Source organism: Mesocricetus auratus, unplaced genomic scaffold, assembly GCF_017639785.1.
Source record: "Mesocricetus auratus isolate SY011 unplaced genomic scaffold, BCM_Maur_2.0 Super-Scaffold_100006, whole genome shotgun sequence".
Classification (NCBI taxonomy): Eukaryota; Metazoa; Chordata; class Mammalia; order Rodentia; family Cricetidae; genus Mesocricetus; species Mesocricetus auratus.
This window is the reverse complement of record NW_024429190.1, coordinates 38,982,165-38,997,497: the sequence shown is the minus strand read 5'-3', so window position 1 is coordinate 38,997,497 and position 15,333 is coordinate 38,982,165.

Genomic DNA, 15,333 nt, shown 5'->3' with positions numbered 1-15,333 from the left:
CCACAAGTGTCCAGATTTAAGGAGCATCTCTCATTGTGGGATGGGTGCCCAAAGTCCATTTGTGTGCTAGAGATATATCCTGATCTACTACCCAAAACCCCACAGATTTCCTAGGTCTCCTCACTGATGCCCACATTCAGGGAGTCTGCATCAGTCCCATGCTGGTCCCTCAGCCATCAGTTTGGGGTCCAAGATGCTCCCCTTGTTCAGGTCAGCTGCTTTTCTGGGTTTTACCAGCCCAGTCTTGACCCCTTTGCTCATCACTCCTCCCTCTCTGTCACTGGGTTCCAGGAGTTCAGTTCAGTGTTTAGCTGTGGGCGTCTGCCTCCGCTTCTGTCTGTCACTGGATGGAGGTTGTAGGATGGTATATAAGATAGTCGTAAAAATCATTATCAGGGAGGGGCATTTCAGGTAGTCTCTCCACTATTGCTTAGTTTGCCTATTTTTTTTTCTTTTCACATTTATATTGATATTTTGGGAATTTCACACCACGTAGCCCAATCCTGCTCATTTCCTAGTCCCTTCATATAAGTCCCTGTAGCCTTCTCCCAAGAGAATAATATTAATTAAACATAAAACACAGAAAAACACCAACCTTTTTTCCTCCATCCTTCCACCCTCTCCAACACCTATTCAATCATCTTAGTGGCACTGGGGAGCTATATTGGTTTCCATGGTCCATGCTGGTGGTGGGACATACTGATCTGAGTGGGCTGTGCTTGTACCGGGGCCATGATGATCTCCAGGTCTGAGCTGTTGTCGAGGGCAACATCTGGGTCCATGGTCTTGCTGCAGTTAGAGTCTGTGTTATCCTCGTGGACATAGTTACTGCTGGGGGCCACAGGAACCATACATTTGATAATCTGTGGGCCATGCTATGAATATTATTATAAATGATTTCTGTGAATAATTATTTGCAAGGATAACTTCATAATTTAATACTTTATGTAAACATCTGAAAAAGGTGTAATCATTAAATTATGTTTGGATTTCTAGGTGATCCTGGTCACATTGTTTGAGAGACATCAATTACATGTTGTATCTGTTTACAAGATTAGATGACAAATTAAAGGCTGGAAAACTTTAATGTGTGTTGGCATTTACTAGGTAAACTATATTTTGTGAAGTAGGCAATGTAATTTAATGTACTCCATATTGTATATTACATTTTCTAAAATGTTACACTATTGTGTTACAAATAATCATAGATATTACAATAAAAATTCAAAATAAAATATTTATTTTCAATTCAAATAAATTATATCATTGACATATAGATAAAAAAGTTGAGTAACTTTTGGAATAAATCATAAAGTTTTTAATATATTTTCAAACTTTGGGTGTTTTGCTGTTGTATCTGTTTATAGAGAATTATATTGGAATTTAAAATAAGTTTTACGTAATGAAAATTTCAGTATGTGATGCTTGTCCTAATTTCACATATTCTGAATTCTATTTACAATAAATAATGTGTTTATTGGAATGTAAAGGAAAAGAAGCAAATACATTAGCGTTAACTCCAAGTTCCTTTTTTTTTTTTTTCCAAGACAGGGGTTTCTCTGTATTGTTTTGGAGGCTGTCCTAGAACTCACTCTATAGACCAGGCTGGCCTCGAACTCACAGAGTTCCACCTGCCTCTGCTTCCCAAGTACTTGGATTAAAGGCATGTGCCATCAACACCTGACCCAAGTTGCTGCTTCTATTATTGAAACCCAGATCTGTTCATTGGCACATGATTTACCTATAAACTTCTACACATGATATTTTTCGAGGAAAACTTATTCTCAATGCTGGGGCTCTGAGCACAAGTATCTCTGAGTGGTTTTCCTCCTCCAGGGTAACACAGTTTTTCCAAAGGCAGTGTCAACTGAGCCCCAGCACCCTATGTGAAAAATCAACCAAAGGACACACATACTAAGCTGCATTCTTTTTATATACCCAATATTTTCGGTCATAAAATAGGGCAAAGCCAGGCATGGTGCCTCTCACCTTTAATCCCAGAATTTGGGAGGCAGAGGCAGGTGGATCTCTATGTGTTCAAAGCCAGTCTACAGAGTGAGTTTCAGGACAACCTCCAAAGCAATACAAAGAAACCCTGTCTGAAAAAAATAAACAAATAAAAGACAAGGCCTGAATTTTTGAAGTACTGAGCATATATCATTGTAAAAAAAAGACTGGGAAAATAAATAATTAGAGAGGAAACATAAGTCTGTAACTCTTTTTTATTTTTTAAAGAATGACTTTAATCATCTCACTTATTTAAAAAGTCCCACAAATTTGAATCTTGATTTCCAAATTAGTTCAGCTGCTTTGTGATATTATGAAGTAGGTTCACTCCATTTAAACGTGTTTTGTAAAAGAAGAGATGGGTTTTATTTTCTTTAACTCCAAAGCTTCTGTTGACTCTCCCATGGTGGGTATACAGTTTTATACATACAGTATATAATTTTCTCCATATGGGGTATTTTTTCTGAGACAAAATCCTCTGCTTTTACCAGGTTTCCATGGATACTGGTGGTCTAGATTTTTGAGAAACTCATACTTCATAAGAACCTGTAGCAACTAGATCTGAATTTCAAAATTTTAATCTAATAAATCTAGGAGATAGATGAGCTTCTTTCTTCATATTTATCACAGCCCATAGATAGGAATAATATAATATAAAATGTGAAAATATTAAAAACAAACAAAATAAGGGCAATTTTCTTTGAGTCTAAACAATGTCAATGTCTTTGGTTGAGGAGACATTAATGTATTGAGATAGTTAACCAGATATAGAGGAGAGAAATATGCTCTAAAATAACTCAGACTTAGTTCTAACCTCTCCTGGAATACTGCAGAGAACTGGAGAAACATTAACTATATGTGCCATAGAAGAGTTGTCACTAGCTCTGTGAGTCATGGGCTAAGAGCACAAGTATCTCTGAGTGGTTTTCCTTCTCCAGGGTAATACAGTTTTCCCAAAGGCAGTGTCAACTGAGCCCCAGCAACCTATGTGATGTGAACCTGGAATACAGGGTCTTCAATTTTAAAATACCTTACTTGCTTTGCTAAGTTTACTGTTAAGTAGGCACTTCTAAGATGCTCACAATGGCTCACCTGGGCTCAATTATGTTGCATTTTTATTCAAGGAACACTTTGTTTTTTATTGAAAAACAGCAGTCACCAACATAAATAAGAGCCAGTACTGTGTCCCAATATCATTGGAAGTGTTTTATTGAGACTCCTGTGACAGAAATTTAATTATTTTATTAAATAATATATTTGTATTAATTATTTGAGAATTTCATATAACTTTGATCATATTAACCCCCATTTAACCCTCTCTTGTTTCTCCTCCCTCTCACTGCCATTTTTTGACCTCTTTATTTCTCCCTTTTATTAAACATGTTTTCTTTTATCCATATATGAGTAAGTATATACCATGCTTGTCTTTCTGTGATTGGGGTATCTTCTTCCAGTTCCATCCATTTGCCTGTGAATTTCAAGATTTCATTGTTTGTTTGTTTTTTTTTCCACTAATAGTCCTTTGTGTAAATGTACTAAATTTACTCCGTCCATTCTTCCATTGAGGGACATCTAGGTTGCTTCCAGGTTCTGGCTATTACAAACAGTGCTGCTTTGAACATAGTTGGACATACGTCCTTGTTGTATGAATGTGCATTCTTTGGATATATGCCCAAGCATGGAACTGCCTTATCTTGAGGAAGACTGATACCCATTTTTCTGAGGAACAGCTATACTGATTACAGAAGTAGCTGTATAAGCTTGCACTCCCACCAGCAGTGGAGGAATTTTTTTCTTTCTCCATACCCTCTCCTGCATAGAATGTCTTTGGTGTTTTTGATTTTAGCCATTCTGATCAGGGTAAGATGGTATCTCAGACTTGTTTTGAGTTGCATTTTGCTGGTAGCTAAGCACTTTGTTAAGTGTCTTTCAACCATTTTAGATTCCTCTTTTGAGAATTCTCTGTTTAGTTCTGTACCTCACTTCTTAATTGAATTATTTGGTGCTTTGGTGGCTAGCTTCTTGTGTTAATTATATATTTTGGAAATCACCACTCTGTCAGATGTGTGGTTGGTGAAGATCTTTTCCCATCTTTGGGCTGTCATTTTGTCTTGTTGACTGTGTCCTTTGCCTTACAGAAGCTTCTCAGTTTCAGGAGGTCCCATTTATTTATTGTCAATCTCAATGTCTGTGCTACTGGTATTATGTTCAGGAAGCAGTCCCCTGTACCAATTTGTTCAAGTGTACCTCCCACTTTCTCTTCTAAGAGGTTCTTTGTGTCTGGATTTACATTGAGGTCTTTGATCCATTTGGACTTAAGTTTTGTGCATAGTGATAGATACAGCTGGGGAACCAGTATTGGACCGAACTAAGCCCTCGGAATGTGGGTGCCAGCTTGGAGTCCTGGGCAGTCTATGGGACCTCTAACAGTGGAGCAAGTAGCAAGTGTTTATCCCTTGAGCACAAATGGACTTTGAGAGCACATTCCCTATGGAGAGACACTATTCCAGCCCAGATACATGAAAGAGGGCCCAGGCCCTCCTCCAAAGATGGGACAGAATTTGATCATCCCCTGTTGAAAGCCTCACTATTCTTGGGGAGTAGGTGGGAGTGGGCTGGGAGGGGGTTGGTGGTCTCCATGGGAGGACGCGAGGGATAGGGAAGTGGAATTGTTTCTAAAAAGAAAAAAACTAAACAAAAGTTTTCTTATTCCCCTCACTCTACTCCTCCAGTTCCTCCTCACATCCCCTTATATCCAGACCCACTCCTTTTCTGTTTTGTGTCATAAGAAGCATTGGGCTTTTAAGAGAAACCATCAAAGCTTAACAGAATAAAATATAAGATAATCTGAAAGCGATCACTCAAAGTTGGACAAGGCAAACCAGTAGAAGGAAAAGGACAAGAGAAGGCACAAGAATCAGAGACCCATTCATTGACATCACATTATTAAACTGAAAACTCTAATCAGCACCTAGTGCAGATGTGTGACAACTCTAATCTTGCTGCCCAAGTCTCTAAGTTTGTATGTGCTTTGCATAGTTGATTTAGAAGGCCTTATTCTCCTGGTGTTCTCCAACACTCTGACACATACTTTCTCCCTTCTTTTCTGAGGTAAGAGATTTGGTAGATACATCCAGTTTAGAGCTGTGTGTTCCAAGGTCTCTCTGGGTAATATCTGGCTGTGTGTCTCCATATTTGTTCCCATGTTCTGATGGAAGAAGTTTTTCTTATGATGTCTGAGTATGACATTGTTCTATGAATATAGCAGAATATCATCAGGAGTCATTTTATCAATACTTTTTTTCCCTACCAATAGTACTTGTTCTAGTTCTCTGGCCAATCTAGTCTCTGGTTTTTAGTCACCAGTGTAGTGTTGCAAGGACTTTATGTCAAATCAGAAACTGGTGGATTACTTCAACAAGCTTTGGGCCACAAATATCCTGGTATATATTATAGGCAGAACAGATTGTATATCAAAGGTTTTGTGGCTGGTGCGGTATGCATGTTTCTCTTTTGGTAACCTACAGAATACCTTTCCATAGTAAAGAACAACATAGGGTGAATGTACTGAGGTGACACCAGCACTAGCTTTCCATGTTAAATGAGTGGTGACTTGCTGTAACTTTGTGAGGATCAACCTTTTGTCTTGACAATAGACGGAGTTGTTTAGGGATTTTCATGAGACTCCTTGGGCCAGCTACTCCATTGGATATAACAAAGTCCCAGTACTGAAGCTTCATTTGGTGAGAAGACTGGAACTCACTCTCCCTCATTATTTGGAGATGTCATTAGGATTACCTTTATGAATGTTAACAAGTTTCCACTGCACTAGGCATCCATACTATTCCTCAGCTGCCCCATAAATATAGCTATATTTCCTCACATTCCACTTTCAATCCAGTTTCCTCTTACCCACCTCTCCTGACACTCCCATTCATATGCCTCTTGCCCCAAGTCCACCCATAAGTTGTATTACATTTTATCCTCTCAGGAAGATTCAGTAGTAACTCATAGTCCTTTCTTCTGTACCAAAAACCTCTGGATCTGTGAACTGGGACATAATTATTACTTACTGGCAGATATCAACATATAAGCAAATACACACCATATTTATCTTTCTGCAACTGGGTTACCTCATTCAATATGTTTTTTTCTAGTTCCACTATTTGCCTTAAAATTTTATGATGTTGCTTTTTGATACATGAGTAATAATCCAATCTTTAAAAGTACCACAATTTGTAAATTTATTCCTCTGTTGAGGGACATTTAGATTGTTTCCAGCTTCTGGCTATTATAAAGTTGATTTGAATATGATTGAGAAAGTGTCCTTATAGAATGATGAGGCATCATTTGATTATATGTCCAAGAGTGAGATAGATAGATAGATATTGAGGTATATTGATTCCCAGCTTTCTGAAAAAAGACATTCTGAGTTAATACAAATTTACTTTGCTGACAGTAGATGTCTTCTTTATAAATCATATAAACACAAATGTACAAATATAATGAATACATTTTTTAAAAACTTTATTATCAAGTCATTCTTTTTAATAGAGATAACAAAAATTCAGAAAAATATCTTTTAAGCATCTCATTATGAAAAATAAAATACAAATTGCCCTATTAGAAACAAGCTAACCTTTACACTTTAAATGTTTATACTGATCATTCAGATGTAAAAAAAATCTTTGTTTGATCTTCATTCAAATTCACAAAAATTAAAAATGGAAAATAGAATGATAAGTCAGATGAAAATTTGTCTTTTAAAAGAGTAAGTTGTAACTTGATTTTATTATGAGTTGATATGATGGCTATTTTGAAGATGTAATAAGTTTTCACATATTGGTATTGAGATAGAACTGACAAAAATATTTGCATAAAAATATGAAACAAATCTAGAATTATCAGTAGAAATTGCAATAGTGAATGTTAATATCTCTCACCAAACTACATTTTTACCTCTGAAGAAATAAAGGTAAGCTTTGAGTATGATAAAAATTACTACTGTTAAATAAAATTACAAGTTTAGTAAACAGAAAATGATTATAAATACATTTTAATAGCAAGTTTGTAAAATGGAAAGAAGAAATGAGTCTTCTTTAGTTGACAGGATGTATACCAGATACTAATGAGAGATTTTTTTTAATATTTGAGTTCTCTTCCTGACAAAAATTTTTCTCACTAATTACACTGTTTGAAAAAAATTAAACATTGCTATTATTGAAAAATACCCATATTTAACCAATTAATTCTGAATATTCACATCTTGTGCCCCAGAATCTCCTTCCTCATAGACATAGTTTCCTGCATTCACCAGTATATGTGATTTCCAGTATTCAAAATAATATGCTTACTATGTCCCAAATAGAGGACTTCTCAAAGTTTAAGATAGTCAGACGTGTTGCCCCATGCCTCTTATTATAACACACGGGAGGCAGAGTAAGAGAATAACATGAGTTTGACAACAGCTTGGCAGTCAGTGGGAGACTTTTACCTTAAGCAAATACAAAACATGAAGGCTTAATAAATAAAACCTTGCTGGGTATAAATTAAAATCATATAATAACAATGATGAATAAATTAAAAACAAGATGTACACATTAGGTAATAAATGGAGCACACAGAGTTTATCCATTATGTGGCTTTGATAATGTAAGTAAAAATTTCAAAACAAAACTACAATGCTTAGGTGTGCAGCTGTGGGAAGTATAGCTACATGTGGACACTTTGAGTTGAAGTTCACAATGAGAGAGTAGGAGGAATTTCATGAGGGACAGGATGAGGAAAGGATCTGTGAATCTGAGAGTGTGTTCCTCCATTTCCTGAGTGATATCCCAAGCATTTAGTCCTTAATCACATATGCCATATGGAAACATGGACACTTATGCAGACATATTTTTTGAGTCATAATATGTCTCATGATTTTAAAATGTATTGAAAATATCCTACAAAGTTTATGTGATCTATTTTAACTGAGTATTTTGGGACATGGAGACTAATTTTTGGCAAAATTTTCTTTCCATAGTAGGAAACATTAGACATATGTGACAATTTACATCGAAATTACCATTTCCATGCATCATAATGAATTTGGACAATGGTGATTTTTCATTGTCAAAATCAAATTTGAAGTATCATGTGGAATCAAAGCACTTCCTACATTAATGTACATCTTCAACTTCTTGTCGTTTACTTGGTTTTAGGCTCTGGATGATGTTGCTCAAGTTCATTTTGTATCCTCATTTGCACAGCATCTGTTCTTGTAATTCTTAAATTATTACAAGATGTTCTTGTGCTCTTCTGTGAATACTCAGTTTTTCTAGAGTTTTTGCTTATATACTCACATTATTAAATTTCTCTGGTGGTTTTGGTTCAAAAGCCTCTGGCTCTGTGATTGAAGAACATGATGTCTTTGGCAGAAATAACTACCTCTGCAGAGAAAACAAAGATAACAGGAATAGTTTGTAATATTTTAGAGTCCTTTGGACAAGCCCATCAAGCTGAAACTAATTGCTTCTCATGATTGGTGTCATTGTTTTTGTTACATAGTCTGTATCTCATGGAAAGAGCATTACCAGTCTAGATGGAAATTATATAATTTAGATTACATATCAATATTTACAATGATTTATGTGTATTACATATATTTTCACGTAGTTAATGACATGATTCATTTTGACTTTTTGAGACATCCTCAGCGTTATTTGCCATTCATGCAAGTTTCCAAATGAGAAAGAAATTAAGAGATTTCCCGAAGTATAACACCTATGAACCACAATGACTGTCATGGCACAATAGACATAAGGATATAGTAGTGGCACATATAACTTGGAGCTAACTAACATCTGGGCAGTGGCAAATAATGCCTGATATTGAAAACATGACCAGCTACCCAGGACTGGGGAAGTCATAGACCTTTGGGGACAATCTACATAACTTTATTAAGCCAGTATAATCCATAAATGCATTGAAACATTTGTCCTTATACCCACACAATAGAATAGTCCCCATCCCTCATCAGAGAAACTTCTCTTTATAAATAGATGGAGACAATTACAGAAAAATACAACCCTCCAAAACACATGCATTGATAAACCTATCCCAACTGATATCATTGAAATAAACCTCCTACAACTAAGGTTCAGGGATCTCAACACTACACAAAGAACTACTGGCAACTAAGGAATAATGAGAGTAAAACCAGTACATCATTTGGATATTAAATGGCAAATGGGCAGTCCTGAAACAAAATTGTCAGTCATGAAAACATACATATAAGCAACATTACACTGAATGGTCAGGTGTGGTATACACACACACACACACACACACACACACACACACACACACACACATACACACACGTTTGGATTTATAGACAAAGAAAGAGAGATCATGACTTTGAAAGAGATCAAGGAGTGGTATATGGAAATGGTTATAAGAAGGAAAGGGAAGGGGAAATGATGCAATTATTATAACTTATAAAATAATTTCTATTCATAATATTAATTTAAATTATGTTCTTTCCTAATTGGGTATGTGATAGTATGATGAACACTCTGAATAAAAGACATTTATGTAGGAAAGGATTCATTTGATTGACAGGTTGCAGTCCAATATTAAAAGAAACAACATAGGAATCCAAGGCTGTGGCCCTGAAGAAATACAAGTTTATTGTTATTCTTTAGTGACTCTCCAAAACTTATTGTGTTTAATTTATGTGTCTATTTACTTTTTCATTTTTCAATTTAAAATCTGAGAGCAGGAGAAATGATCTTCTCTAGAAAAGAGCACACCTAAACTTGATCAAACACTAAATAAACAATCTTGAAAACATATACAAACAAATTAAATTATATTCACAAGCTTCTATTTATACAATTAAGTTAGATGTGTGTATGTGTGTGGTCATGTTGAACAACAAATGAGAAAAAAAAGGCCTTGAATTTGTAGGATCAAAGTAGTAAGTCCATGGGAGATACACATTGCAGGGAGGAAATGGAAGTGGGAAGTAATTATAATTCAAAAATAAGGAAATACAAAAGAGGATTTGTTTTTAATTTGAACACATTGTTCGAAGGTAAAAATTTAAAGAGTGATTTTATTAAAATATTTTCACAAAATTTCTACAGAATTCTTAAAAGAACATTGAAAATGATGAAAAATTTTATTTTTCGTATTTGAAGACATTATCTATATTTATTTAAGTTTTCTCCCTGAAAATTATATGACAGAAAATTGCTTTAATTCTCCCTTGACAGTACACACTCTTTTATTTATTATGAGCCTTGCATATGACTCACAAACTGTGACCCTTTTTAAATATTATTTTGGGGTTTTATTTTCATCATCTCAAGAAAATAGCTAAATAGATAATCAAATCTCAAAATATATTGTTCTTGAAATATGTATCTATAAAATAACTAATACATTTTGAGTATTTATGCATATAATGTGTATATGTACATGTAGCATATACATATGTACTGAATAAAATATATTTAATATGTATTATATAACAGCTTTTGAGTACTCACACATATACATATATACACTGGAAAAGTGTTGTTCATAGATAAGATAAAAATAACTTTAGAAAGGAATAGGTTGTCCTCACCTGTGTCCAAGTCAGATTCTGATGAAATGTGCCATATATGATAGAGTGAGCCTCTAAATGGTAGAATGTAATTAGAAGAAGGATTGGCATTTTAATCACATATTCCTAAATGGAAGGATAGCTGTTTTAAAAATTGTACATGGTCAATATGGATGAAACTATCAATAGCCCAGTTTGACACACAATAAAATTTCCTGGTCTAGTATTGCTTTTTTGACGAAATTATCTTGACACACAACTTGTCTTCTGCAGTACAGTATACTCTGTAATGAGATCATTGTATTTCAGTAAGATAAGAATATTTCTGTACTCCTGAAATTAAATCAAATTTTGTCATCTGATACCCACAGAGTTTCTGGTGCTTATGAATTTTATAATGCTGTAATTGATTTTGTAAAATTCCAACACATCCAAATTTTATCACAGCTGAGGAGTTTTTTCTCAGTGATTTTTGTTCCATGTAATCTATAAATTCCAAGTACAGTGAAGATAATATCTGAAGAGAAAAGGACCTTTTGTGTTCACGAAGACCAGCCAAGTGAAATTTGTGTCCATAGGACCTTCAAACACTAAACCAAGTCCTTGGTAAGTAAATTAGAATTTCTAGTGTCAAAATATTTTATGATACCTTGCTTTGGTGTAAAGTTGTTATTTATCACTCTACTTTATCTTAGTATAAATAGTAAAGGCTTGACTTTTCTGCATATATACATTATCTCCCTATAATTAACCATTATACCAAGTGCAAAATCATTATAATTTGTTCTTACTATCAAACTATTTGGGGATAAATACTTTTATTGTTGATAAAGTTCTGATATTGGGGAGTTTTTTTTAGCTTCACTAGATTTTTGAATTTATTCAATCAATAACAGTCTGTCACAATCTTTTAAATTGGCTTTATTTTCCCCAAAATCTAAGATCCTAATACCATGCCTCATTTTATAAATACCAGTAGGAAATTTTTAACAAGAAGTTTTGTTAGGGATATTTAACAATATTAACATTAAAGTTTCTTTTTCTATGCTTCTCTCTTCTTCATATATATAATATGCATGTGAATCTGTTTGAATGTTTATATGTGTTTCCCTTTATTTAATTTTAATTCACATGTGTAACAAGCCAGTCTTCAAATTAAGAGTTGTAATGGAAAGCAAGCCTTAGAAAATAGGAATTCTTATCAAGTTTTTAAAATTGAAAACTCATTTATTCATAGCTTAATTATTCCACTCACACACTTATTATATTCTAATTGTATATCTGTCAACAATGATGGCATTTGCTGATGAAGAATAACAGAATCTCAAGCTCTTAATACTTCGAATTTGTAAAGATAAAGAAGCAGAAAGGAAATAAATATTTCTAAAATGAACACATATGGGGTGCTTTTATAATTAATGTTTTCTTCAAGATAACATATTTACTGTTATTTCATAAACTGTATTTCATGTTCCTTTTCTACGGAAAAGGCTAGAAGTCTCATAAAGCATGATTTTATTCACAGGAATGTTGCTGAATATGCTGTTTACTCTAAGTAAACCATATAATTCTCTTCCCCATATTTAGCATTGTGATAATCCATATAACATCGGACCATTCTAGATGATTTATAAAATATAAATCAGTTCAGTTTATAAACATTCAATTAATATTAAAAGTCACTTCAATTACTTCGAACAATTTGTAAGACATTTATGAAATAAATTGTGTCATATTTAGTAGTAAGTCTCGATTACATTTCTGGTTCTTCATTGTTGTTCTTGTATTCTAGTTAATTTTAGCACATAAAAAACTTTAAATCTTAACATATGGGGGCAAATTGTACTTTTTGAAAAAGATTAAATGTATGTTAAAATTCCAAGAATAATTACTGGCTATCATTTCCCTCTAAGTTTGAGTTCTTACACACAACAACAGCAATGTATTTTTCTCAAGTATAAAACTTAAAGGAGTACAGGTATGTATATATTCTTATATTTTAGTTTGTCTTTGTTTGTGACATGCATTTGACTTCAATTTTTATTTATATAAAATTCATTATTTTATTACATACATCAATTATATTAATATGATCTGAGACAGTGCTGAATATTCCATAGCTAGGAGTCTTCGGCCCCCGCACAACAAGCAACTAATCCAAGATATCAGGAAAAGAAAGATCAGATAACTAGCTGTTTGTACTAAGAAGTGTTTTTATTTTGCCATTTCTAAGAGTTCTCTCTCTTGTAGAAGGGAGTAGTCTTACATATAGTCTTACAACACAGTAGAAAAACCCCAGGTAGAAGAGAACATGTTTTCCTCATGCTGGATGTTGATGTCAGTGGGGCAATGTGGGGGCAGTAAGCCAGGACTAGAAAACAGTATGCACCTGTGGATATCAGCTGACAAATAACTCAAAGACCTTGTGGAGGCTAGGCTTCAACATCTCCCCCTTTTTTATTTTTTGAAATTTTGTTTTAACTGTTTGCTACTCTATAGAAACTTTTATACAGATTTCTTTGGCTCTCAGGCTATGCTATATAGGCTTTTGCTATTTTTCTCAGGTGCTACAACCATACCCACTCCTTGTAAAAAGTTTTTAGAGATTACTGACAAAATTGACCTTAAATTTGTATCAATAACCAACCCTGTATAAATGCAAACAAACATTTATAAAAAATATTTGGGAATGTGGGCATCATTCTTTCCAAACTAATTCCTGCTGTTAAGGGGTGCTGTTCATAGGGGGATCATGACAAACCTTTGAAACCTTTATAAATCCTTATTTTTGGGGTTTGTATGTATGCATCATCTTAGCTATTTTAGATGTTGAATCACTTGGGCCACTGCTTCCGGAGGTCTTGTTTCATCAAACCATACTATTATGGAAGGAACCCACAGCTTTTTATTTTCTGTGGAAACAAAAGCAGAAATATTTTCCCAAGTAACCTGTCCTTATATTTAAATTTAGAAGTCAAATCATTTTCAAAATATGTAAGTTGGATTATTTCAGCAGCATTGGTTACCAAATATCTTTTAGTAGTGTTTGTTCCTTTCTTAGCAAGTAAACAGTTTAAAGACAACTCGACAGCACACAGTATCCAGACTCTCCATGTATTTTCCATTCCATATACTTTTACCTTTTTCTTTTCTTTCACTTAATACCAGTACCTCATTTACTAAGTGTTACTAGTTTTCAATTTACCTATTTTCAATCTTTCCTCCAACTGAGGATGATCTTTCAGGCAAAAGCCTTAAGATTTACTCAATCCACCCTCCAACAGAGGGCAATCTCTCAGGCTTCCAATTCTTTCCTGACCTTGCAGGCAAAGGCCTAGAAATTTAATCTGGTATGCCTAACTTGGTACCGCTTTCCAATACACCCTCATTGCCTTACTTGCTGGCCAGCCTTTGAGGGCCATCTCTCAGTTTCCCTTTACTTTCCTGAACTCAATGGATCAGGCAAAAGGCTGGAGTTTAATTTAATACACCTTACCTTAGAAGGTGATCTCTCAAGCAAAAGCCTGGGGATTTGATCATTTAATTTTACTATTAGAAGTTGAGGTACCTGTTTTTAATTCTTTTCTTTCTTGGGTCTCTCCTCTCCTGGGTATTCTTTCTGGCCTATCTTTCCCAGTCTTTCCAAGTCTCTCTAGAACTTGGTGGAATCTCCAATTGCAATTCCTGTGCCACAAGCTAATCCAAGATATCAGGAAAAGAAAGACTAGATGCCCCTTTGTTTGTACTAAGAAGTGTCTTTATTTTGCCAGTGCTAAGAGGTCTCTCATTTTTAGGAGGGAGTAGTCTTATATATAGTCTTACAACACAGTAGAGAAACCCCAGTTGGAAGAAAGCATGTTTTCCTCATGCTAGATGTTGATGTCTGTGGGTCTATGTCAGGGCAGTAAGCCAGGACTAGAAAACAGGATGCACCTATGGCTATCAGCTGACAAATAGCTCAGAAACCCTGTGGGGACTAGGCCCCAACAGGAGTCCAACTTCAATTCTTTAATATTGTATAATTACTATTCTTAGTGTTTAAGGTGGATCCAATATCAACTATCATATTCCCCCTATGTTTGGTAAATTATCTTTTAGAATTCTCAGTGAATTCAGCCACTGATATAAAATCAGTACTTAGATAGATAGGTATGTTCCCCATAGTTCATATTAAAGTGCACAGCAGATAATTTTCTCAAAAAAGAGATAATGCTTTCTTTAATAATGAAATAAAATAGGATCAAATGATGGGATGGGGATATGTTTCAGTATGTAAATGTGCTTATTGCACAGAACCTCAGTTCAATTTTCAGCACTTCAGGAAAAAATACATGTCAAATGAGACTGGATCAGCACTGTGATAAATTTAGAGAAGAAAATCATTAGGGATCACTGGCCATTACATTAGTGCACATGGAAAGACTGGCTGAGTCAGAAACACAATTAAATGGAGTAAAGAAATATTGTTATAGAAGGGCTTTCAACAGCCTCCTCTAGCCTCTGGTTGTGTGTGTGTGTGCTGTGTGTTTGTTTCTATTATTTGGGGTATGCAAACACACACATAGCACACACAGCACACACAGCACACACAGCACACACAGCACACACAGCACACACTGCCACACAGCACACGCGCACACACACACAGAAGAAGAAGAGAGAGAGAGAGACAGAAAGAGAGAGAGAGAGAGAGAGAGAGAGAGAGAGAGAGAGAGAGAGAGACAGGCAGG